Source organism: Bos grunniens, chromosome 1 (genome assembly GCF_055505025.1).
Source record: "Bos grunniens cultivar Pamir isolate PY7600 chromosome 1, Bosgru_T2T1.0, whole genome shotgun sequence".
Taxonomy (NCBI): Eukaryota; Metazoa; Chordata; class Mammalia; order Artiodactyla; family Bovidae; genus Bos; species Bos grunniens.
Window position 1 is genome coordinate 38,225,846 of NC_141165.1, and position 25,392 is coordinate 38,251,237.

The 25,392-nt window shown below is 38.3% G+C and overlaps 1 long non-coding RNA gene across 2 annotated transcripts in view; it reads right to left on the minus strand.

Moving 5' to 3' along the window:
* Positions 1-24,803, minus strand: part of LOC147379277 (uncharacterized) — a 109,544-nt gene extending 84,741 nt beyond the window's left edge. For both annotated transcript variants that reach the window (XR_015132756.1, XR_015132750.1), the window contains exons 1-2: positions 24,630-24,803; positions 17,727-17,834 (exon numbers count right to left, since the gene is read on the minus strand). This is a non-coding gene — a long non-coding RNA (uncharacterized LOC147379277). The remainder of the gene's footprint in view (positions 1-17,726; positions 17,835-24,629) is intronic.
* Positions 24,804-25,392: the final 589 nt, after the last annotated feature.

Here is a 25,392-nt window from a genome sequence, read left to right on the forward strand (position 1 = left end):
GCAGATGAATGGATAAGAAAGCTGTGGTACATATACACAATGGAGTATTACTCAGCCATTAAAAAGAATACATTTGAATCAGTTCTAATGAGGTGGATGAAACTGGAGCCTATTATACAGAGTGAAGTAAGCCAGAAGGAAAAACATAAATACAGTATACTAACGCATATATATGGAATTTAGAAAGATGGTAACGATAACCCTGTATACGAGACAGCAAAAGAGACACTGATGTATAGAACAGTCTTATGGACTCTGTGGGAGAGGGAGAGGGTGGGAAGATTTGGGAGAATGGCATTGAAACATGTGAAATGTCATGTATGAAACGAGATGCCAGTCCAGGTTCAATGCACGATGCTGGATGCTTGGGGCTGGTGCGCTGGGACGGCCCAGGGGGATGGTATGGGGAGGGGGGAGGGAGGAGGGTTCAGGATGGGGAGCACGTGTATACCTGAAATAAAAAAAAAAAAAAAAGGAAATTAAAAAAAAAATAAATAAATAAAAGTAAATTTTAAAATTGAAAAAAAAAAAAAGAAAAGAAAAATCAAACAACTAAAAATCAGACTTAACAACTGAAATTATTCTATTAAAATGTTTTTCTTGTTTGATCAGTGCCAAGCGGCAGTTTTATATTCACAAGTGGTGAAATATATATATTTTTAAATTATCATTGAAATGAAAGGACAGAATTTTAAAAAAGGTCTCAAGAACTAGGAAAACTTGACCGTAACAAACACAAATAATGACAAAAGGGGGAGGCGGGGTGAAAGATTTGGAATAAAAAAAAAAAGAAAAGAGAACATGCCAAAAACCTACAATGAAATATGGTAGTATTAAATTGATGCTAATTTCCCAGGACACAAATAATAAAAAGCAGTAGCAGTAAATAATCTCAGTTGAATACTCATTTATACAAATGTCTATAAGAAGTAATAACACCTAGAAACTGTGCCCAAGTTTATAAACTGCTACGTGTGAGTTTGTGTGCTCAGTTGCTCAGTCATGTCCAACTCTTTTCAACTCCATGAACTGTAGCATGCCAGGTCCCTCTGTCCATGGGATTTCCCAAACAAGAATACTAGAGCAGGTTGCCATTTCCTCCTCCAGGGGGTCTTCCGAACCCAGGGACAGAACTCATGTCTCCTGCATTGCAGGAGGATTCTTTACCGCTGTGCCACCAACGAAGCCCAATTTAAGGGTTATTGATCCTCAAAAGTTTATAAGCACAACTGAAAACAAAATCCAACATAATTTGAAAAATACATGCACACATAAAAGTAAAACTTAACTCCAATCCAGGGATCTCAGAGTTTGCATAGAAACTTCATCTCTTTTGTAGTTGTTTGTTACTATTGATTTTCTCCTTTGCTTTTTTAAACAATATTCAGAAAAAATACATAAATGTATATTAGATAGCTGGAAAATATAAAACATTTCCAATTATCAAAAACAAGTAAATTAGATGTCCTGAAATTTTACAAAATAATTATAGCATGCCAGTGCATTTGTTATAATAGGTGGCCTGAATGTCTCCCTGCTCTGAAGTGCCACCTACAGCTTCCCTAGTTGTTCTGACCCTAAGCTGGTGCTTGTTCAAATGTAATATATGGAGACTGACATTACCAAGATGGCCAATAAGATGTCCCTCACTAACATGTCCCCCTCAACAACAATAATTTGGCATCCATCCAGGGACAAAGGTGCCTCTGTAGGAGCAGCAGAATCCAGCTCCATGTGCCAAGGGGAATGGACATACAGACCCCAGTACCAGCTATGGACCCTGAATGGCCCATGAACTGGCTCTAGCCCCTCTTGGCCACAAACCAGGAGTCCCTATAGAATACTCACTTGAACAATGAGCTACTTACTTTATGGAAGCCCAGGAGTTCAGTGGAGAAGCCCCAATATACCACTGGAGCAAAAAAAAAAAAAAAAAAATCAAGATTGGACACATTGGAGAGGAGAAGAGGAATAGTTTGACTTCACCTTCATCACATTTCCCCGAAGGTGCCACAACTCAGTCTAAGAGAACTCTTCTTGGCCTGTGATTTATCCCACAGAGGAAAGGGAGGGTATGTGAGTGAGCACTTGGCTCCCTCACCTATGTGGGACACTATCCTGAAGGCCCATTTCTCTCTGGTCTCATCCAGCATACTGAGTCATGAGCTGCATGGCTGGGAGAAGTGAGCAGCTGGGAGAACAGCATCTGGGAGTAGAACTCATCAAAGAGACATGAATGATTCCAACCGCACCACAGATTCCATTCTGGAGGCTTACCTACAAGTCACTGGGATATCTTGCCCACAGATTTCCCCAACCAGCACAGCTACTCCAAGCACTTCACAAACACACACACAGAAACACAAATATACACATTTCATGGCCAGCTCCCTGTGTATGCTTCCAATCATAGTGAAAACACACTTTAGCAGATAATGAGCACATACCCAAAACAAAGCAGGTCTGACTCTGTGGGCCAAAAAGAAACCACAAGCTTAAACTTTGAGCACTTCTCTTGGGAAAGTAAAAGGGAGGCTGTTGACACCCAGGTATACTGCAGGATCAAGAGAAGGTATACAAGCTTAAAAATTCTGCCATAAGAGGTAGTAAAAAGTATGGAGCAGGCAATAGAAAGTCTGAGAAAGTCTCAGAATTTCTAACAGGACTGAAGGAGAGTTATTTCTCTCCTGAAATCAGTCAGTAAAGACTGGAGGAAGTGACTGCTACTTCAAATATGAAGACAGAAACATAAAACTTCAAGGAACATTGAAAGTCAAGGAAACAGGATACCACCAAAGGAAAACAATAATATTCCAGGTCAGTTCAGTTCAGTTCAGTTCAGTCGCTCAGTTGTGTCTGACTCTGCGACCACATGAATCGCAGCATGCCAGGCCTCCCTGTTCATCACCAACTCCCGGAGTTCACCCCAACTCATGTCCTTTGAGTCGGTGATACCATCCAGCTACCTCATCCTCTGTCGTCCCCTTCTCCTCTTGTCCCCAATGCCTCCCAGCATCAGGGTCTTTTCCAATGAGTCAACTCTTCGCATGAGGTGGCCAAAGTATTGGAGTTTCAACTTCAACATCAGTCCTTCCAATGAACACCCAGGACTGATCTCCTTTAGGATGGACTGGTTGGATTTCCTTGCAGTCCTAGGGACTCTCAAGAGTCTTCTCCAACAACACAGTTCAAAAGCATCAATTCTTCAGCACTCAGCTTTCTTCACAGTCCAACTCTCACATCCATACATGACCACTGGAGAAACCATAGCCTTGACTAGATAGACCTTTGTTGGCAAAGTAATGTCTCTGCTTTTTAATATGCTATCTAGGTTGTTCAGGGCTTCCCTGGTGGCTCAGGGGTTAAAGCATCTGCCTGCAAGGCGGGAGACCTGGGTTCAATCCCTGGGTTGGGAAGATCCTCTGGAGAAGGAAATGGCAACCCACTCCAGTATTCTTGCCTGGAGAATCCCAAAGAGTCAGACACGACTGAGCGACTTCATTTAGGTTGTTCATAACTTTCTTTCCAAGGAGTAAGAGTCTTTTAATTTCATAGCTGCAATCTCCATCTGCAGTGATTTTGGAGCCCAAAAAAAATAAAGTCTGACTGTTTCCACTGTTTCCCCATCTATTTGTCATGAAGTGATGGGACCAGATGCCATGATCTTAGTTTTCTGAATGTTGAGCTTTAAGCCAACGTTTTCACTCTCCTCTTTCACTTTCACCAAGAGGCTTTTTAGTTCCTCTTCACCTTCTGCCATAAGGGTGGTGTCATCTGCATATCTGAGGTTACTGATATTTCTCCTGGCCATCTTGATTCCAGCTTGTGCTTCTTCCAGCCCAGCGTTTCTCATGATGTACTCTGCATAGAAGTTAAATAAGCAGGGTGACAATATACAGCCTTGATGTACTCCTTTTCCTATTTGGAACCAGTCTGTTAACTCACCCCAAAAACATGGAGATCTACCGTTTATCTGAGAAAGAATTCAAAATATCTGTTTAACAGAAGCTCAATGAGCTACAAGAAAATACATACAAAATAATCCAGTGAAACTGAGAAAACAATACACAAACAAAATGAGACATTTAACAGAGATAGAAATCACACACACACAAAAAAAGAGTGCAGCAGAAATTCTGGAGTTAAAGAATGTAATAAATAAAATGAAAAAATACAATAGATAGCATCAACACCAGAATGGATCAAGCAGAAGAATCTTTGAACAGAAGAAAAAAACTTTGAAATTATCCAACCAGAGAAGAATTAAGAAGAAAAGTGAATGTTTATGTGAAGTATGAAATACCATTAAGAAAAGAAATCTGCAAATTAGGGAGTCACAAAAGGAGAAGAAATGGAGAAAGAGAAAGAAAGATTCTTTAAAGAAATAATGGCTGAAAACTTCAAAATCTGGGGAGAGATTTGCCCATTCTAGTTCATGAAGCTCATGAAGCTTTGTCCCCAAACAAATTCAATGAAAAAAATCTTCTCCAAGACACATTATAGTAAAACTGTCAAATATTAAAGACAAACACAGAAGCTTAAAAGCAGCAAGAGGAGAAAAGCTTGTTATTTACAAGGGAATCCCCATAAGTCTATTAGTGAATTTCTTCAAAGAAAACTAACAGTTCAGGAGCAATTAGAATGATATATTCAATGTGCTGAAAGAAAAATACTGCCAACCACAAATACTTTATCCAAAAAAGTTTTCCTTCAGATGAAGGAGAAATAAAGACTTCCTGAGATAAACAAAAATTGAGAGTCCATCACCACTAGACTTGACTTACAAGAAATGGTGGAAGGAATTCTTCAAGTTGAAATAAAAGGGCACTATTAGTAACATGAAAACATATGAAAATATACAATACACTGGCAAAGACAAGTATACACTCAAATTCACAATACTATCTTTAATATGGTGAACTCTAGTAATAAAGATTAAAAGACAAAAGTATTAAAACATAACAGCTTCAATAAATTGTTAATAAATACATAATATAAAAGAGGTCAACTGTGACATCAAAAACAAAATATGGGAAATAAAAGGGTAGAGTTTTTGTATGCAATTAAAGTTAAGTTGTCATCAGTGTAAAACAGACTGCAAGGTAATTTATGTAAGCCTTATGGTAATCACAAAGCAAAAACCTATAGTAGATATACAAAGGATAAAGAGATGGGACTCAAAGCATACCACTATTGAAAGTCCTCAATTCTAAAGGAAGACATTAAGAGAGGGAAAAAAGAGCAAGGGAAGAACAACAGAGCCAGAAAGCAATAATTTAGCACCGTAAGTACTTATCTATTAATAATTACTTTCATGTAAATAAATTAAATTTTATATTAAATTATATAATCAACAGACATGGAATGAATAATAAACCAAGACCCAACTATATGATGGGCTTCCTTAATGGCTCAGACAGCAAAGAATCTCCCTCAATACAGGAAACCTGGGTTCAATCCTTGTATTGGGAAGATCCCTTGGAGACGGGAATGGCTACCCACTCCAGTATTCTTGCCTGGAGAATCTCATGGACAGAGGAACCTGGTGGGCTAAGGTTCATGGGGTTGCAATAGTTGGACACAACTGAGCAACTAAAACTTTCACTTTCACTTTCAACTATATGATGCCTACAAGAAACTCACTTCAGCTTTAAGTTTGCCCACAGGTTCAAAGGGAAGGAATAGAAAAAGATATTCCATTCAGATGGAAACCATTTTACTCAAAATGGATTAAAGACTGAAACATAAAACCTAAAACCATAAAACTAGAAGAAAATTTAAGTAAAAGCCTTCATGAGATTGGTCTTGATGATGATTTGGGAATGTGATATTTAAAACATAAACAAAAAAAGCAAAAATAAATAAGTGGGGCTACATCAAACTAAAAGGCTTCTGTGCAGCAAAAGAAACAATCAACAAAATGAAAAGGCAACCTGTGGAAATAGAGAAGATATTTGCAAACCATCTATCTGATAATAAGTTAATATCCAAAATATACAAAGAATTATATAACTCAAGAGCCAAAAAAAAAAAAAATCAATTGAATAAAAAAATGGGCAGAGGACCTGAATAGACCTTTCCAAATAAGACAACATTTCCATTAGTGATTAGCAACACTAACCATGAGGGAAATGCAAATCAAAATCACAGTGAGATATCACTTCACACCTGTTAGGATGGCCATTATAAAAAAGACAAGAGAAAACAAAGTGTTGGCAAGGATGCAAATAAAAGGGAACTCTTGGACACTATTGTAGGAATGTAAATTGGTGCAGCAACTATGGAAAGCATATGGAGGTTCCTCAAAATATTAAAAAGAGAACAACCATATGATTCCCCTTCTCTGTACATATCCAACATGTGGTGAACCAAGGACCAAAGAGCAGATAAAACCAAGGAGAGTCTTGGAATGCAGGAACAGAAAAAAACAGACACTTATCATCTTTCCCTCCCCCATGTTGTAACTATTAATGGATTTCAGATCCTCCTGGAGAAATATCAATAACCTCAGATACACAGATGACACCACCCTTAGGGCAGAAAACGAGGAAGAACTAAAGAGCCTCTTGATGAAAGTGAAAGAGGAGAGTGAAAAAGTTGACTTAAAGCTCAACATTCAGAAAATTAAGATCATGGCATCTGGTCCCATCACTTCATGGCAAATAGATGGGGAAACAATGGAAACAGTGAGAAACTTTAATTGGGAGGGGGCCTCCAAAATCACCCCAGATGGTGACTGAAGTCATGAAATTAAAATACTCTTCCTCCTTGGAAGAAAAGCTATGACCAACCTAGACAGCATATTAAAAAGCAGAGACATCATTTTGCCAACAAAGTTCTGTCTAGTCAAAGCTATGGTTTTTCCAGTAGTCATGTATGGATGTGAGAGTTGGACTATAAAGAAAGCTGAGTGCCAAAGAATTGATGCTTTTGAACTGTGGTGTTGGAGAAGACTCCTGAGAGTCCCTTGGAGTGCAAGGAGATCTAACAGTCCATCCTAAAGGAAATCAGTCCTGAATATTCATTGGAAGGACTGATGTTGAAGCTGAAACTCCAATACTTTGGTCACCTGATGGGAAGAACTGACTCATTGGAAAAGACCCTGATGCTGGGAAAGATTGAAGGCAAGAGAAGAGGACAACAGAGGATGAGATGGTTGGATGGCATCACTGACTTGATGGACATGAGTTTGAACAAGCTCCAAGAGTTGGCGATGGACATGGAAGCCTGGCATGCTGCAGTCCATGGGCTCACAAAGAGTTGGACACGACTGAGCGACTGAAATGAACTGAACTGAACTGAACAGTATAACCTATCTCCCCTCCTATTCCACAGAGAGAACGTAATTGGCTTACTCTTCCCCCGACCCAGTTTATGTGCCTCATCCAATCAGCAAATGACCTGTAAGACCCCTATCCCACTCCTTGTACCCTGGGTATAAAAGTGGACTAAGGACCCCTTCTTAACATCAGTTCTCCCTTGAGTTGGCTCGCTACTTTAACAGCATCTCCCACTCTCCATGAAAGTTTATTTCCCTCTCATTCTGTCTCACGTCAGGAAACTTTTCCAACCTGCACCCAGGCCACGACACAAAGAAAAAGAAATCAGGATCTCAAAGAGATATTTGCACCCCCATGTCCATAGCAGCATTATTCACAATAGCCAAGAAACTGAAACAACCTAAGAGTCGAGCTATAGATGAATGGATAAAGAATAGTATTATTCAGCCATAAGAAAGAAGGAAATTCTGCCATTTGTAACAACATGTATGGTCTTGAAAGCACTCTGGTAAGTGAAATAAGTCAGATAGAGAAAGGCAAATAATATATATCACTTATATGTGAAATACAAAAAGCCAAACTCAGAAACAGAGTAGAATAATGAATGGTTGCTAGCCATGGGAGATTGGAGAATAGGGAAATACTGGTCAAAGAGTACAAGCTTTCAGCTTTAATATGAATAATTTCTAGAAATCTAACATATAGTATGGTGACAACAGTTAATGAAATTATATTGTATACTTCCAAGCTAAGAGAGTAAACCTTAAATGTTCTCATCACAAAAAAAGCAATTATGTGAGTGATGAAGGTGTTAACTAACCTATTGTGGTAATCATTTCACAATATATGTATATATCAAATCAACAGGCTGCACACCTTAAACTAACACAGTGTTAGGTCAATTATATCTCAGTAAAACCAGAGAGAGAAAAAGAAAAAGTATTTGGTCCTTATAGATGCTGTGATATTTTTAATTGCACATGTTACCATATTATGAGATAACTTTACATACTTTCCCTAAAGGAAAAAAAAAAAAAAACACTGAAAAGAGAGAAGAAGCAGTATTCTACCACTCCAGGAAGAAAGAACTTAGATAATTTAAGTTCAGATTACCTCTTGTTGCAAAGAATGCCTTCTTTTCATTCCACTAGTGACAAATAGAAAATTATTAGTGAAACTCAAATTAGGAGAAACAAATATATTCAACCTTCTAAATTAGAAGGTTTTATTATGTAAAACCATTTCAAAAGCAATAAAATTTACCAAATAGTACAGCTAATGAATATATGGCAATTTTTCAGACTATCCTTTATGCTTCTTTCTCCTTTTTTCAACACAATTGTATCTCATGATTAAAATACCAAGTCACTTTTCTATAATGAGTAAAAATGAGTCATAATAGCATCTTGAAAATTTCGGCAGCATATAGGCTACTGACAGAAATTCCTTAGGCAAAGCTTTTGGGAGACTTTCTTGCATTTCATTGTCACAAAATCCATTATACCAGGACAGATCTCACCCTGCCTGAGTAACATCTATTTGAGGGTTATAATTTTGTCATAAAAATGTACTCTCACATGAACTTAGCATAAAAGGTCTCCGTCCAGAAAATAGGAATTGAAATGGATATATTATCACTTGAACTGCTTTTCTGCTCACTTATCCTTCAATTACAAGCCTTAAGTTCACTGGTGTCAAGAGAGGTTAAACCAGAAAAATGTAAAACAATTTTTGAAATATGTGAGGGGAATTTGACACTTAACGTTCCAAATGCATTATTATTGCCATGGTATCACCTAAGTGTGCTACTGATTCATTTTACATTGTGGATTAAAGGCTTAAAAGACTGTTCATGAAACAAAGAAAAAAATCCTTATGTATCATTTCATATATAAAAGAAACTGCAAGAACGCTGGTTTCTTTTCTAATTTGAAGAGTCTCCCATTTCTTTTTTTTAATCTCTGCTTTGCAAAACAAATTTCAAGAGCAATCAAATTTAATGGGGCAAAGAGGGGGAAGGTGAGAAGGAAAAATCTGGGGTATTGTAATCATACTGGCAGTAATGATCATATGAGAAGTAACATTTGCATAGCATTGGATAATTTAAAAATTGCCCTCACTTGCATGTCTGCATTTGATCACAACTCCTCTATGAGACTGAGTTGGGGACAAGCTAGGATTATCCCATTTTATGTATTAGAAACAATGGCTCAAGTATTTAAGTGACTTGCATACAAAAAGTTGTCACTTAAAACTAGACCTTCATACTTAAAATTCAAATTCTTTTTCTTAGACCACACTGTCCTATGGTTATCACGTTCTTAGAAGGCAGAGAGAGAAAGAGGTTGTCAAATTTGTGAGTCATCAATTTAGGTTCTAATTCTTGAACCTTGCCAAAGGTGTATCATCTTAATGACCCATCAGACACTCTTCTAAATGGTTTAGACTTGAACCTGTACTGAAATCACCTAAGAAGTTTAAAGGACAGACTGCTGGGCCCCTTCTCCACAGTTTCTGAAACTAGATCTGGATAGAACACAATAATGCTCACTTTTAAGAAATTTCTAGATAATGCTGATGCTGCTGGCCCAGGAATCACACTTTGAAAAACACTCTGCCGCTGCTAAGTCACTTCAGTCGTGTCTGACTCTGTGTGACCCCATAGACGGCAGCCCACCAGGCTCCCCCGTCCCTGGGATTCTCCAGGCAAGAACACTGGAGTAGGTTGCCATTTCCTTCTCCAATGCATGAAAGTGAAAAGTGAAAGTGAAGATGCTCAGTCATGTCCGACTCTTAGCGACCCCATGGACTGCAGCCTACCAGGCTTCTCTGTCCATGGGATTTTCCAGGCAAGAGTACTGGAGTGGGGTGCCATTGCCTTCATATAGGGTAATTATAAACGTTCTACAATAAAATAACTCATCTTTCAATTACTGTTTTTCTCAATAATTATAGTGATCTTTATTGACATGGGCAGTTTATTTACAAAAAGTAATTTACTCACATGTCTTATCACCAATTAAAATTGTAAAGAAATCAAATAGTTGAAATGGGGGAAATAGTCTCATTTCATTTTCTATCTTTCCAAAAAAATGTTTGTAAATAAGTGTTTGAACAAAGATTTACACGTTTCGAATCCATTATACATTAAAAGTTTAAAATATACATAAATAAAATGTATAATAGAGTCCTTCCTTTGAAATTTCATTGATTCTACAGATTTTAAGATAACTGGCATCAATATATTTTTATTATTTATATCATATTTTTATTTATTAATGTATTCAATTTTTAAATGTTTAAATGCTTTTATGTTAAAGTCATGTCCAAATCCATTTTTAGAACATAAAAATAAGACTTCTGCCAAGGCCCAGATTCACTGTGGCTACATCCAACTGAGGAAAACTGGTTTGGTTTGGAGTTAAAAATTCCTTCAGCAATAACAGTAGCTTTCTTAACAGTAAAACTGAGCAAATTCTATGCTCAGTATCTGCAAAAGTCTTTTTGGAGTTAACAGCATTTGTTTCAGGGAAGACTAAGGGGAGGACTCCAGCTGACATGGTTCTTTGGCTGTCACATAAAAAGCTCAGACAGGACGATGGGATAATCTGAGGACTTTCTTATGCCCGGGCATCTCTTGATGTTGCCACTGGACAAAGCTCAATTGAATCTGCTCCAATTAATCTTTTACAAAGACAGAGAAATGAAGAAAGATAAGGAACACGTCTGGTCATTTTTACAGAAGACTAGGAAAAAAGGGTCAGGAAGAAGAAAAGGAATAAAATCAGATTTTCCCCAGCTACTTCCTCAAACACCCACCCTCTCACGGGATTATTTAAATATTCTGCCTCTAAGTTTCATCTTAACCCAACTGTCCATTTCATTTGGTCTACAAAAAGCAAGACTCTGAGATGAGTCACCTTTCCGCAGACTGGGGATCAGGGTAGCCTCATGATTCTGGTGTGTCCAGCGTATTTCTATTCACTACTTACTGGTTTTTTATTAAAATAACCTCACGGAAGTTAACGATCTTTTATTCCTTTATCTTATTCTAAACCAAATAGGCTTCTTGTATATATTTTGAAAGACTAATAATACAGGAACATTTGGGCATACAACAGATGTAATGGAACTTAGAAGGACTCTGAAGAAGGACTCAAAGGCAGGTCTGAAGAGAGGTTTCACCATTTACTAGCATGGCTCATCTGTGAAATTCAGGTAATGCTACCTGTTATAAAGTTACTGTGAAGATTTCAAAAGAAGTATATAAAGGATGTGAAAGTGTTAGTTGCTCAGTCTCATCCAGCTCTTTGTGGCACCATGGACTATAGCCTGCCAGACTCCTCTGTCCATGGCATTCTCCAGGCAATAATACTGGGGTGGGTAGCCATTCTCTTCTCCAGGGGGTCTTCCCGACCCAGGGATCAAACCCAGGTTTCCCATACTACAGGCAGATTCTTTACCGTCTGAGCCATGGGTGACCAATTGCTCTTATTTGCTCAGAAGAAAGACATCTCCTGGGATGTGAGCCTTGCATTGCTAAAACCAGGACTGTTCTGGGAAAACTGCGACAGTTGGCCACTGAAACACTTCTCAGGCAAAAGTAAATAAATATTAGGATGCCTTCCTCTGCCTCTCCAATTCTTGAGAAACATTTCACCAGATAAAATCTCTATCAATATTTACCAGTAGTTATCATTTTGCTATTAGGTGTTAACTACTTTACATGAACTGCAACAGTTGTTCTTTAAGTGAACCCTTAGAGCTAAATATCATTTTAATAACCATTTTGACACATGCCAAAATTGAGAGACAGAGCAACTGAATGCCCTGCTCAAAGTCACAGAACTAAGAAATGGAACAACAGGCATTCAAGTCCTAGCAGGCACATTTTAAAATGTGCAGGCTACATACTTCCTACTCAGTGTAGTCCTCAGACCAGGAGCCTTAGCATCACCTAGGAGCTTGTTAAAAATGCAGACTCTCAGCACCACACCCACCCTGGACTAACTGATCCACAATCCTTACTGAAACACTAATGCCTGAGACATTTACAGCTTAAATCATGAGCTTTAGATAACATGAGCAAATTTCTTCATTCCGTGCCCCTAATTTGTGAGGTCACAAATCTGAAGTCTAGAATCTCTAAAAGCCACACAGAGACTTAGCCAAGGAAAGTAAAGTTGAACTAAAGTAGAACTTGCATCTCCGGAAGTAGACAAATACACTAGGCCCTCTTGAAACTGAAATAAAGCCAAATAGTGCTTTGTTAAAGCATGGGTTTAGGGAGATTCCCCCCAAAAACACATCTATTTAGAATAGGACCAAAACTAGACCTTTCTTCTGGTATAAGTGCATCAGGAATTGAAGAGAGCAAAGACCAAAATATCAAAGCACTTTGCAAAGGAACTTTGAGCTGATCTACTCTTTGTGCTATGCAAGTTCTTGGCTTTCACGTAAAACTGAAAATAGAAAGAAAATTCATAATTAGGAGTCTAGCTTATGTTTAGCACAGATTTAGACTTTTGAATATAAATATAAATTAACCAGTATTTAATGTTCTTTTCAAAAACAGGAACTCAGCAGAGATAGTCTATCAAGCACTCTTACAGAAAGCTGAAAGCACAGCAATAAAATCTCATTCCAGGCTGAAACCAGACACACAAAGTCAGAAGTGATGAAGTCATTATCATTTGCTAGATTAAAAACATTCAGTCTCAATAACAACTCAGACCCAGTTCAGAGCAACAGCTTCAGTCTATCAGAGTAAATATTTTATGTGCCAGAATATGTTGGGTACACAGTCCGTACCAAATTATGTGTTTAATTAGCTGCACTTCATCAGATGCCTTTATACCAAGGCCATCTCTTCTGTATGACATATTTCTTCCATATAAAAATGAATAAAATAGTCACTGAAAATAACTGCATTTAGGAAATAAGGCTATATTCCACCTTCAAAATTCCTTGGCTTAAATCTAAATATTTTTCTCACAGTGTTTCTTTTTAAAATAATTCATTAAATATCTTAGTTTTTCATTAATTTTCAACTGGACTTTTAAGGCTTTAGCTTCAGGTATCACATAGTCTGTATGAGAAAGGAATTGACATTTCTGGAGCTCCATGCCAGGCACTTTATATCATTTGATTTAATCTACCAACAGTGTTATGAGACAGGTATAATTAACCACCATATAAAGAGGAAATCAAGACTCAGAGAATCTAAGAGAATTACCCATGGTTCATGGTTTTCACTGGAGGGGCAGCATTAATATTTGAACCCAAGCCTGAGCCTCAAACACAATGCCTTCCAAAAGTGACCCTAAGTTCTTGTGGTACATCATTCAAGGCCTTTGGAGCTTGCAAATGAACTGTTTCCTAACAAGTGAGAGTTTACAGACACCACAGGCTCACAAGGAATGAGCAAAGGGAAGGTTTAATGCTCCTCCCAGCCCCCTTAGATCCTCTGCTTCATCCCATGATAGCCATGGAAAAGCAAATGGTTACAGTTTTTTCCTGGAGATGAAGAGCGGGAAGTTTGGCTCCAGAAGGTACAGGTCCACCCAGGAGCTGGTCAGTGTCATCACTGGGCCAGGGACAGCAATTTCCCCAGGAATCTGGCTGTCTCAAAGAGCAGGCTGCCAGGTTCTCGCTCAGATGGGTCCCACTGAATCTACGACCCTTATTCAGACTTTCCATACACAAGTAAGCCACCAAGCCTCTCCAAGGACACTGCTAAATAGGTCAGTCACCAACCTCTTTGGCAAACATACATTCAGACCTACATTCAAACCTCAATCCCACAACCAAGTTGTCTGCTCGTAAGGTCTATAGACTTCAACTAACTTACCAGACAATGTGGTGACCAGAGGGGAATAAGATCGAATTTTAAAATGGCATTTGCTTAAAAGGCCCAGATTCCAAAAGAATGTGTCCTAGGAGTCTTTATCAACATCACTGCCCCAATTCAAAACCACTGCTCAGACCTGGGCCCCTTATGGAAATTTTCTTAAAGGTTCCAGTCTGTATGAGCATCCTCCTTCTCAACTGCTCCCAGAGTTTGACTACCCCTTGTGTGGGGTTACTCCTGAGCATACAGCTATACTCCTGGAAATCAGCTGCTATTGCAGACTTCTTTTTTCTTCCCTGTAGGACCTAACACATCTACGCCATAGTAAAGGAGAAGACCAATGCTGGCAGGCTGCTTCAGCAGGGTCTCCAGGGATGGCAATGCCTATGTGGAGGGACCAGAGTTTAGAATCCGACGTGCAGAAGTGTGATGAGGAGTGAAGAGGCTCTGCTAAATGAACGCATGTCAACCAGGCTCACTAGGGTCTGACTTCTACAGTGAGATTGCCAAATTATTAATTGACGGTGGGCCGATAGGGGTCTGGAGTGAACTAGAGAATGCAGAGTAGACACACTTCGGAGAGACAGGCAGTATCCATCCCAACCAGGTGATGAAAAGGAAGAAATGCGAACAAAAGCTGGGGGAATACATGTCACAAGATTATGCTAAGTCTCAACCTTATGCATTTTGGCCTAGCAAGTATCACGAAAAAAACAAAAGCAGCAGAGCACCTCCCAGCAGCTAGCGCTCTGTCTTCGTCATCATTCTTTCCCTTTCTTTAAAACAATAAGTGTGCTTCTGCTTTTCTCCCTAGAAAAGCCTGGAAATTGGGGTGCAAGGGACAGTAAATGTCCCCAGGGGCGACATTAATGCCCCTAGACCACCTGCCTTCAGAGACCACTTTCTAAATATGTTCTCTATGCACCCATGTCCTTGTCTCAGGCTCTGCTTTTAGGGGAACCCAAACTAAAAGGGAAATAAAGGCAGGAGAAATGGCCAAATCATCCAGAAGAGATGAAAGAGCTTATGCAAATAATCCATGCACCACCCAGGATTACCCTTAAGGCCCTAAGGATCAATTTGTCAGAAACTTTGCTGATTGGGAACAGAAGTTGCTTAATTTCTAGCAACATGTGATTCAATTGAGGAAATTAATAAAACTAGTTGTTTATTAGTCAGACAGAAAATGCTAAAGAAACTCCAGTGATGACACTATCACTGATAAAGGTGCTAAAGAGGTTAAGCAGCCTACCATCCAGGCTGCCACGTAACACTGAGCAGAGTTCCAAGTGCTTTACAGTAGGTCCTTGTTGGTTATCCATTTTAAATATAACAGTGTACATGTCCATCCCAAACTCCCTATCGATAAGGTTGGGGGAGAATGGATACATGTATATATATGGCTGAGTCCCTTTGCTGTTCACCTGAAACTATCACAACATTATTAATCAGCTGTACCCCAAAACAAAATAAAAAGTTTAAAACAAAAAAAGGAACCTAAACCTATAAAGCTATGCATAGTTGCCAATAACTGTATTTGTTATGGGAAGGCAAAGCTGTTGTTATACTTAACTTTTAATAGACTTTATTCTTTAGAGCAAATTTAGATTCACACCAAAATTGTGCAGAAAACACAGAACATTCCTATATAACTCCTGCCCCCACACATGCAGAGCCTCGCTCATCAATACCCTGCACCAAGGTTACATTATGACCACCAGCGAACCAACACTGATACTCTCTGCCACTCAAAGTCCTCGTTTACATTAAGGTTCACTCTTGTTGTTGTACATTCCATGGGTTTCATATTTAATTGCAAACTGCAAAATTATAAAGACAAAAATAAGCTCTTCCCCCAAAATGTTATGGTATGTGCTCAAGAAACATGAATGGTTTGCCACTGAGCTAGCTCAAAGTCCTCCAAACAGATTTATCCAGAAAATCTACCCAACCCATCAATTAGGTTAGTTCTTGAGACATTGCAGAAATGTGTATTAAGATGGGTAAAGAATAAGGTCATTGAGGACAGAATCTCAGTTATTCCCAGTGGCCTACCTGAACCACTGCGAATCCTCCCAGCCCATTCAAGTACTCTTTGAGGATATAATAGAAGATGAGTTGACATAAAATCCAGATTAACTCCAACCAGAATGGCAGAGCAGTTGTTAGCAGCTTGGAAGGAAAAAGACACGAGATAATGACGGAGCACTCTTTTAAGAAATGATCTGTCACCAATGCTGATGGGTGGAAAAACACAGATACTGGGGCCTCTAAATGGAGAAAAATGATTCACAAGAGCAAAATTATGAATATAAGGTTATTTCAGGAAAAACAGCAAATTGACAGTGCTCATATTTGCATCTTTATGTATGTACAACTGCAATATATGTTTTTTAGCACACATGTTTTTGAGAGCTGTCCAATAATCTTTTAATAATAATCTTTTTTTATAGTCTTATTTATAATCTTATTTTAAAGTCTAATAATCTTTTTTCCAAAGTGAGGAATAAAAATCCTCAGAATTAAAAAATTTTAGCTTTTTAATGGTAGCTTTTTTCTTTCTTAGTGACACCATGGATGGCATCTTAACGTCAGTAAAACATAATAAGTGCTTACAAAATCAGGGAAACCGCTGCTTTCAGAAGTGAGAAGACAAGCATCATGGAAAAACCTCTGCTGATGGCCCATCTCAGCTGCCCCCCGCACCAAAGCAAGTGATTGGGAAAAGTAGCCAGAATTCAAAGTAAATTCATGCTCTTTGCCTTTTACCTGCCCACCTGCTGACAGACAATGTCCTCTAATTTTCAACATTGCATATCCCAATTAAGTGTTTCTCATTAACAGAATCTGACCCAGTAGGCTAGGGGTTTCAGAAAATATTGCTCTTGGGTACTATGGTCTGAAATGTGTCCCCCCACAATTCACATGTTGACAGCCTAACCCCCAAATGTGATGATATTTAGAGACAGTCCCTTTAGGAAATAATTAGATTTAATAAACAAGGTCATTAGGGTGGGCCCCCCATAATGGAATTGGTGCTCCTATAAAAAGATACCAGAAAGCTTGCTCCCTCTCTCTACCCACCACATAAGGTCACTGTGAAAAGGCAGCAAGCCAAGCAGAGAGCTCTTACCAGAACCCAACCATGCTGGCACCCTGATCTCAGGTTCCCAGCCTCCAGAACTGTGAGAAATAAATGTCTGTTGTTTAAGCTGGCCAGTCTATAGTGTTTTGTTATGGCAGCCAAAGCCAATTAATATGCGAAGCTTCACCCCTGAAATGCAGTGCAATCGGTACATTTAATATAAGGGCCAGGGATGAAGGTGAGTTAACAATAGACAATCCACACAGCTGCTTTGAGGTTTATGATATACAAGATTATTACTCTCAATTCTTCACTCACTTCCTAATAAAGTTGCACATCCTCACTCTTTGCCATGTGACTTTTCACTGCCTCCCACTGCAGGCAGAGTATGTATCCCAGCCCACTACAGTTGGGCTTGGCCAAGTGATTTGTATAGGACAACAGAATGTGAGCAAATGTGATGCAAGCAGAAGTTTTAAATAAGTCTGTGTGGTTTGGCCTGCTGACTTACATTTCTGTGGTCTCCAATGAGAATAGCATGCCCCAGACAGCCACTGGTACTGGTGAAGCAGACGAGACCCCAATCCACAGACTTGAGCCAACCTAAGCAACAGAAAACCTAGGGAGAAAAGGAATGTTTATTATTGTAAATCCCCAAATCTTTGACATTTTATGCAGCAAAAAGTAATGCAGGGGTTAACACAGAGTATCTAAAATAGTGCTTTCCACATATTAACAATAATTATTTCAGGAATCCTATAAATTATACTGAACAATAAAAATGTAAGCAAGATACTCAAAGTCTCTGTTTAAAGAAAATAGCAGGTGTGAGTAGCAGGCCTTCATCGTGTAAAAATGGTACCTTTTTGCATTTTTCTAGATCAAATTAAATCTAGTTTGAGTACCAGGCTTCAGAGTTGGAAAGAAGCCTAACAGCTGTTCTTTTCAATTCCCAACCCTTTCTTACATGACACAAAACCCCAGGGCTTATATGGTTCTAAACAGAGGGGGAGAGTCATAATTTCAGACAACTTCTGGAAGTAACACTGACTGCAAAAAATATTTTCTACATTTCTGGGAGATCTAAGACTTCAAACTATATGAGTAATACGTGCTGTCCATATTGGTAGAATCTGAGGGAGTAAACATCACCCATTGTCTTAATTTATATTTATATTCCTAATTACTTAAATTAGAATTAGAATTAAGAGGATTTTACAGGGCTATTTGGAAGTAATAGTGGTTTAAAAAAAAGAGAGAAGATGGTCTATCACCATTTTAATTTAATGTATCCTTAAAAATGTAATCAGAATAGTGTAAAAAAGACAGAAGAGGATTTGTCTTAAGTGATATACAGCAAGTCTGTGCATATGCAATTAAGTATACATCAGAATAAGTATATAGAAAACCATTCAAAGAATAGCATCATTCTTTGAAGGGCAATTTGGCAATACTTATGAAGAGCCATAAAGCTTTTACATCCATGGACCTTGTAATCTCATTCTAAAAATAAATCTAAACCAATAAATCAAAAGAAAAAGATATATTTTTAAAGATGTTATACTTATCTCTAGTAGTAAGAAGTAAAAAGAACATAAATACACTCAAAAAATAATCTAATCATAACACAGCTTTAATAAATTTTAGTATATAATTTTTAGAATATTATGCACCATATTAAGAATAAACACTAGAAGCATTAAAATAAAAAGAACAAAGCAAAAGAAGTACACTCAATTTAATAATATGAAAAGCTTGCAGGATAAAAAAATGTTATTGTATATGGTTAAAGATGGGGGATGGAACACAGATAAAGAGCTTTGATATAGTATTTGATATTCTATGTTTATATTCTAAACACTTGGTAAAAATAAAATCATGAGACAAAATTATATGTTACTTTGTGCTGGGGGGAAAAAAAAATGTTGGCCCCTAAAAACAAAAGCAAAGGGTGGTGGATCCATTTCCAGGTCCTACTAGGAAAGTGAACAGGCAGTTATTGGATCTCACACCCAAGATCAACCAAAGACACCAAAACAAATATAAGAAATCCTTGAAATAAAAGACAGAAGGCTGTTCTGAATTACTGCAAGATAGAAGGAGTGGCTTCAGCCAGCACAAGGAGCAGCCCAGTGTAATGTAGAAAAATGTACTCCTGGGACAAGGAATGCCTACCCTACTTCTACAGCAACTCAGACTTTGTCCAAGTGTTCCTCCCCACCAAGGCAAAATCAAAGGCAGAAGCCACTTTGACATGGTGTTAAAAAAAAAAAAAAAAAAGAATAAGGTAATGACTTTTGGAAGTTGTTACATTTAAGAAAGATCCCCACCTAAAACTGAGAGGCAAAGAGCAAAACCCTGCTTTCTTTTTTTAGAGTGAGGAGTGACTGACTCCGTTTTTCACTGCCTGGACCTCTACACACTAGGACTCATGCATATACACCACTTTATCACCCTGAGCTGGCTGTAGTGATAAAGACAGGGGTCTGGCCTTCCCATACATGCATGGCTTGATAAAGTGAAAAATACCTCCAGGAAATACAAGCCCACTAACCAAGAAGATAAGATATTTAAGGAGTACAGTTATCTGTATTCTAGATTCCTTTAAAAGCAAAAGGATTTAAACTTAATAATTTTAAATCACATTAATGAAATATATTTTTAAAAGAGAAGAATGTATCAATATGCTAAAAGAAAAATACATTATAAAAATAGTCAAGCAAATACTTTAAAAAAAAGATTACTGTAGAAACAAAGAACAGAAAGATAAGATACATTTTAAAAAGGACTATGCTGAGAAAAGAAAGAAAATGTAGACAAATTAGAAATAAAAAGAAGTCAATAGGTATAAAGAATAGACATAGAAGTGCTAAAATCCAAATAATATAAATCACAGAAAGAAAAGAAAATTTTTAAAGAGGGGTAAATATTTGAGGAAATAATGTAGATAAATATCCCAGATTTTTTAAAAGATAACAAGACTAAGATTGAAAACCCCTACAGAGTGCCAAAGAGGAGAAAGAAAAATTTACACATTATACTAAAATTTAAGAATAAGAAAGAGAAAATTCTAAAAGCTAATAACAACAACAACAACAAAAAATGTATGTGTTAGTCGCTCAGTCCGTGTCCAATTCTTTGTGATCCCATGGACTGTAGCCTGCCACGGTCCTCTGTCCATGGGGCGTCTACAGGCAAGAATACTGGAGTGGGTTGCCATTTCTTTCTCCAGGGTATCTTCCCAACCCAAGAATCGATTCAGGTCTCCTATACTGCAGGCAGATTCTTTACCATCTGAGCCAGCAGGTGTTCTTCAAGAAAAGCAACATTGACTGCAAGAAGACTATAGGAGTAAAATTTCCAAAATATTGAAGGAAAATAACTTAGAAATTTGCATTTCGTATCCAGCCCAATATAAGTCAAATGTAAAGGCTTGATAAACATGCTACGTTTGTTCTCTCAAAAAAGAGCAAACAAATACAAGAGATGCTGCGATGTGTGAATAAAAGAGACCCAATATCGGCTATTACCTTAAAGTTGGTTGCTATTTTAAAGAGAGGGCAAGAAAGAATTTTATTTTCAAAGTAAAAAAGAAACATATTCATAACAACCCATATTTAAAAGCTTAGATACTATCAGGATGTTGAAGGTTGGGCTCTCACAAAGGATGTGAATACACACTAAATGTTCTTTCTCAAAATGTAGTCCACCAAGCTGGTCTGTGAACTGTTCAGCAGTTCTTAACAAGAGAAACAAAGAAGGCAATGGCAACCCACTCCAGTACTCAAGCATGGAAAATCCCACGGACGGAGGAGCCTGGTGGGCTGCAGTTCATGGGGTCACACAGAGTCGGACACGACTGAAGCAGCAGCAACAAGAGAAAGATTTTGCATCAGACTATACACGAACCACATCACCAACCACACTGCTCTGTTCAGCTGACATGATTTTCACATACTTTCTCAATGAAGGGAACAGTGCTTTAATTTACATTCAGATATGAGGTCCTTACCTTGCTGAATTAGTAACAAACAATTCCTGGATCAGCATTTTGAGTAGATAGAGCTATCAGTTTAAAGATGGGAGAGAAATGAAACGGGTGAAAAGAAATAGAAATGAAAGAGAAAACAGAAATAATAAGCCGAGATATTTAAAATTGGTGCAAGTATATTGGTAATTAGCATAAATAAATACCAACTAAAACTTTAATAGAAAAAAAAAAAGAGAGAAAAAAAAAACTTTAATAGATAAAAATCACAATTTGGATTTTATAAAATTTAAAATAGGCTATTTATAAAAGATATACCTAAACCATAGGAAAACACAAAGGGTAAAAGTAAAATGATATAAAATGAAATATGAAGCAAATACCACTAAACAAAGTTGCTGGAACTGTATTAATAACAGATAAAATAAATAAAGTATATTACTAGGGACAGATAATTCAATTCACTATTTAATTCTCCAAAAAGATGAAGTAATTCTAAATATATAGTTACTAATAAAATTGCCTTAAAGCATATAAAGTTAATTTTATTGGAACTGCAGGGATAGAGTAATAAATCTACCATCATAGTAAGAGATTTCAGCATACTTCTCTCAACTTTTGAGAAGTCAAATAGACGAAAAAAAATCAGCAAGGATATACAAGATCTGAAGGACAGAACTAAAAATCTTAATGAACATACAGTGAATTCTGCATCCACAAAATAGAATCATAATGTTGTTTTCAAGTACACATGACTATTAATAAAATTTATCATGAATTCAGTTCAGTTCAGTCGCTCAGTTGTGTCTGACTCTTTGTGACCCCATGAACCGCAGTGCTCCAGGCCTCTCTGTCCATCACCAACTCCCAGAGTTCACCCAAACCCATGTTCATTGAATCGGTGATGCCATCCAACCATCTCATCCTCTGTTGTCCCCTTCTCCTTCTGTCCCCAATCCCTCCCAGCATCAGAGTCTTTTTCAATGAGTCAACTCTTCGAATCAGGTGGCCAAAGTACTGGAGTTTCAACTTTAGCATCATTCCTTCCAATGAACACCCAGGACTGATCTCCTTTAGAATGGACTGGTTGTGTCTCCTTGCAGTCCAAGGGACTCTCAAGAGTCTTCTCCAACACCACAGTTCAAAAGCATCAATTCTTCGGTGCTCAGCCTTCTTCACAGTCCAACTCTCACATCCATACATGACCACTGGAAAAACCACAGCCTTAACTAGATGGACCTTTGTTAACAAAGTGATGTCTCTGCTTTTCAATATGCTATCTAGGTTGGTCGTAACTTTCCTTCCCAGGAGTAAGCGTCTTTGAATTTCATGGCTGCAATCACCATCTACAGTGATTTTGGAGCCCAGAAAAATAAAGTCAGCCACTGTTTCCACTGTTTCCCCATTTATTTGCCATGAAGTGATGGGACCGGATGCCATGATCTTCATTTTCTGAATGTTGAGCTTTAAGCCAACTTTTTCACTCTCCACTTTCACTTTCATCAAGAGGCTTTTTAATTCCTCTTCACTTTCTGCCATAAGGGTGGTGTCATCTGCATATCTGAGGTTATTGAGATTTCTCCCGGCAGTCTTGATTCCAGCTTGTGCTTCTTCCAGCCTAGGGTTTCTCATGATGTACTCTGCATAGAAGTTAAATAAGCAGGGTGACAATATACAGCCTTGACGTACTCCTTTTCCTATTTGGAACCAGTCTGTTGTTCTATGTCCAGTTCTAACTGTTGCTTCCTGACCTGCATACAGGTTTCTGAAGAGGCAGGTCGGGTGGTTTGGTATTCCCTCTCTTTCAGAATTTTCCACAGTTTATTGTGATCCACACAGTCAAAAGCTTTGGCATAGTCAATAAAGAAAGCCTCAATGATTTTATAAAGATAAGTATGCAACTAGGTTAGACATTAATAATACAAATTTTTGATCCCCACTTATTTGAAACTTTATTTTAAACCCTGATCAATAACTCAAGGTTATAAGAGGTCATAATGAGAATTTTTAAATATCTGGAATTGATTTAAAAGCTTTTAAACTATATAGCAAAATTCATGTGTTACAGTAAGAGAAGTAAACTGAGGGAAATTTATAGCCTCAAATATGAACATTAAAGGAAAAGATGAAAGCCCCCTAAGTAACAAATTAATTGCCCAAATTAAGAGGTTGGAAAAATAACAGGATAAAAACTAGAGAAAACACAAGATAAGGGATAAAAGAAAACAAAGATAAAATAGAGAAGACTAACAAGGCAAAAAAAAAAAAAAAAGATGGCTATTTAGAAAAACTAACAAAATTAAGCTTTAGCAAAATTAAGTAGAGAGACAACACACACAAATGATTTTATAATAAAAGCTAAGACAATTACTACAGAAAAAGAGGGGCTAGAATGATTTTATTTTTTTTTATTTTATTTTATTTTATTTTTAAACTGTACATAATACTTTCAAACAAGATGGAGAGTCAGGAACCAGACTGACTCACTTGCCAAAAACAACCAAAAAAAAAAAAAAAGCCAAAAATAAAGAACAGTAACTTTTATATATTGGTTATTAGGCAACAATTGACAGTGAGTGATGCCTGAGAGGGGAAAATTTGAAGGAGCCCCATAATTACCCCAGCTTACTGCCTGGAGAAAGTTTTCAAGGTACTGCTCAGTAAGGATCTGTAGTATCACTAACACATTACTAGTAGTAACATTAAATTAGTGAGACCACTATAAAAAAGAATTTAGCATTATTTTCTATCGTTTAAGATTTACATAATCTGTAGCCTAACAATTCCACTCCTAGATCTATTTCGAGAGAAACTTTAGCACATATAAGACAGGATGCATGTACAAGCTTGCTCACACCATCAGTACTCACACTGGAAACATCACAAATACCCATCCACAGGCTACTGGATGAATAAAACAGTATATATACACAGCAGGCAGATCTAATAAACTACACTGGGATATGCTGCCTTCTGGATGACTCCCAACAGTGTGATATTAACATGAAAAAAAGTCCCTGAAGAATAAGTTCAGCATGAGACTCTTTCTGTAAAGTTAAAAATAAGTAAAATAAATTCTAAGTAAATAGAGATACAAATAATCTATATAAAAAGAAAAGCAGCTTCCACTTCCAGGAAGATAGACTAGATGTATTTTTACCAAATCTTCCTATTAAGTACAACTACAAACCTTGTATATAATACATAAGACTAATATCATGCTGTAAGTTACATGCCCACAACCTCTAATTTATGACTGGAGGCTTTTTACCTTTTGACCCCTCACCCATTTCAGCCACCTCCTCCCCCATCCAGAATATGTCTGGTGTATTGGTGAGCCCTGCCAATAAAGCGGCACCCAATGGTATCCATCTGCTCACCCCCAAAGACGTATAGAATTTTCACTGCTCAATCATTTCTACTTACACAAGCTGTCTGGCAGTCAATAATGAAGACTGGTTTGCTAGTGCATCCACATTTTGTTGGATGGTGGGCAACTTGGCCGTCCCTTCACTTCTGCTGGCTTTCAGGTACAGGGTGGGTATCCAAATGCAGATGGGGCCACAGTGGAGGCAGAAGCCTGGAACAGGGTGGTGGAGCCTGCAGGGGGCAAAAGGGGAGGGGAACAGGAATGGAGGGGGCCTATGGCCCAGCCACCTGTCACCCCAGTCCACAAAGTATGCTAAAGCAGAGAAGTCCACAAGAAGGCATAGCATCAGGAAAAGGCAGGCCCGGTGGTGGTCTCAAGTAGTTTGGCCACACATGCCCGCCAGTGGCCAGAGATCAAAAAGTTACCAGTTTCAGCCTAACAGAGCCTGAATGCAGCTCAGGGGCCAGGCACACTGGGTAGGCAGCCAGGAAGGGATTCACGTCTTCAGTGCTGACTCCAAATTCAGTGATGGCCAAGGCCACCTGTGCGGGGCACTGCTCCCCTCCAGCTCTCAGTTCACCTCTACGTGTTTGGAGATTAGGGGCAGCTCTACCAGATGGCCCCAGGCAGGGCCAATCCATGGCTGGTCTCTGGCTGGTGCTGGGCTCAGGTGTGGCTGCAGCTGGAATAGGTAGACAGCCAGGTCGATCAGGGCTGGGGTCCCCTGGGGCAGAGACACAACCAGGCACGCCTGGCAGCTGGAACTGACGCGGACAGAAACGAGGCCCTCGGAGCTTTCCCAGGCTCACCAAGACCACA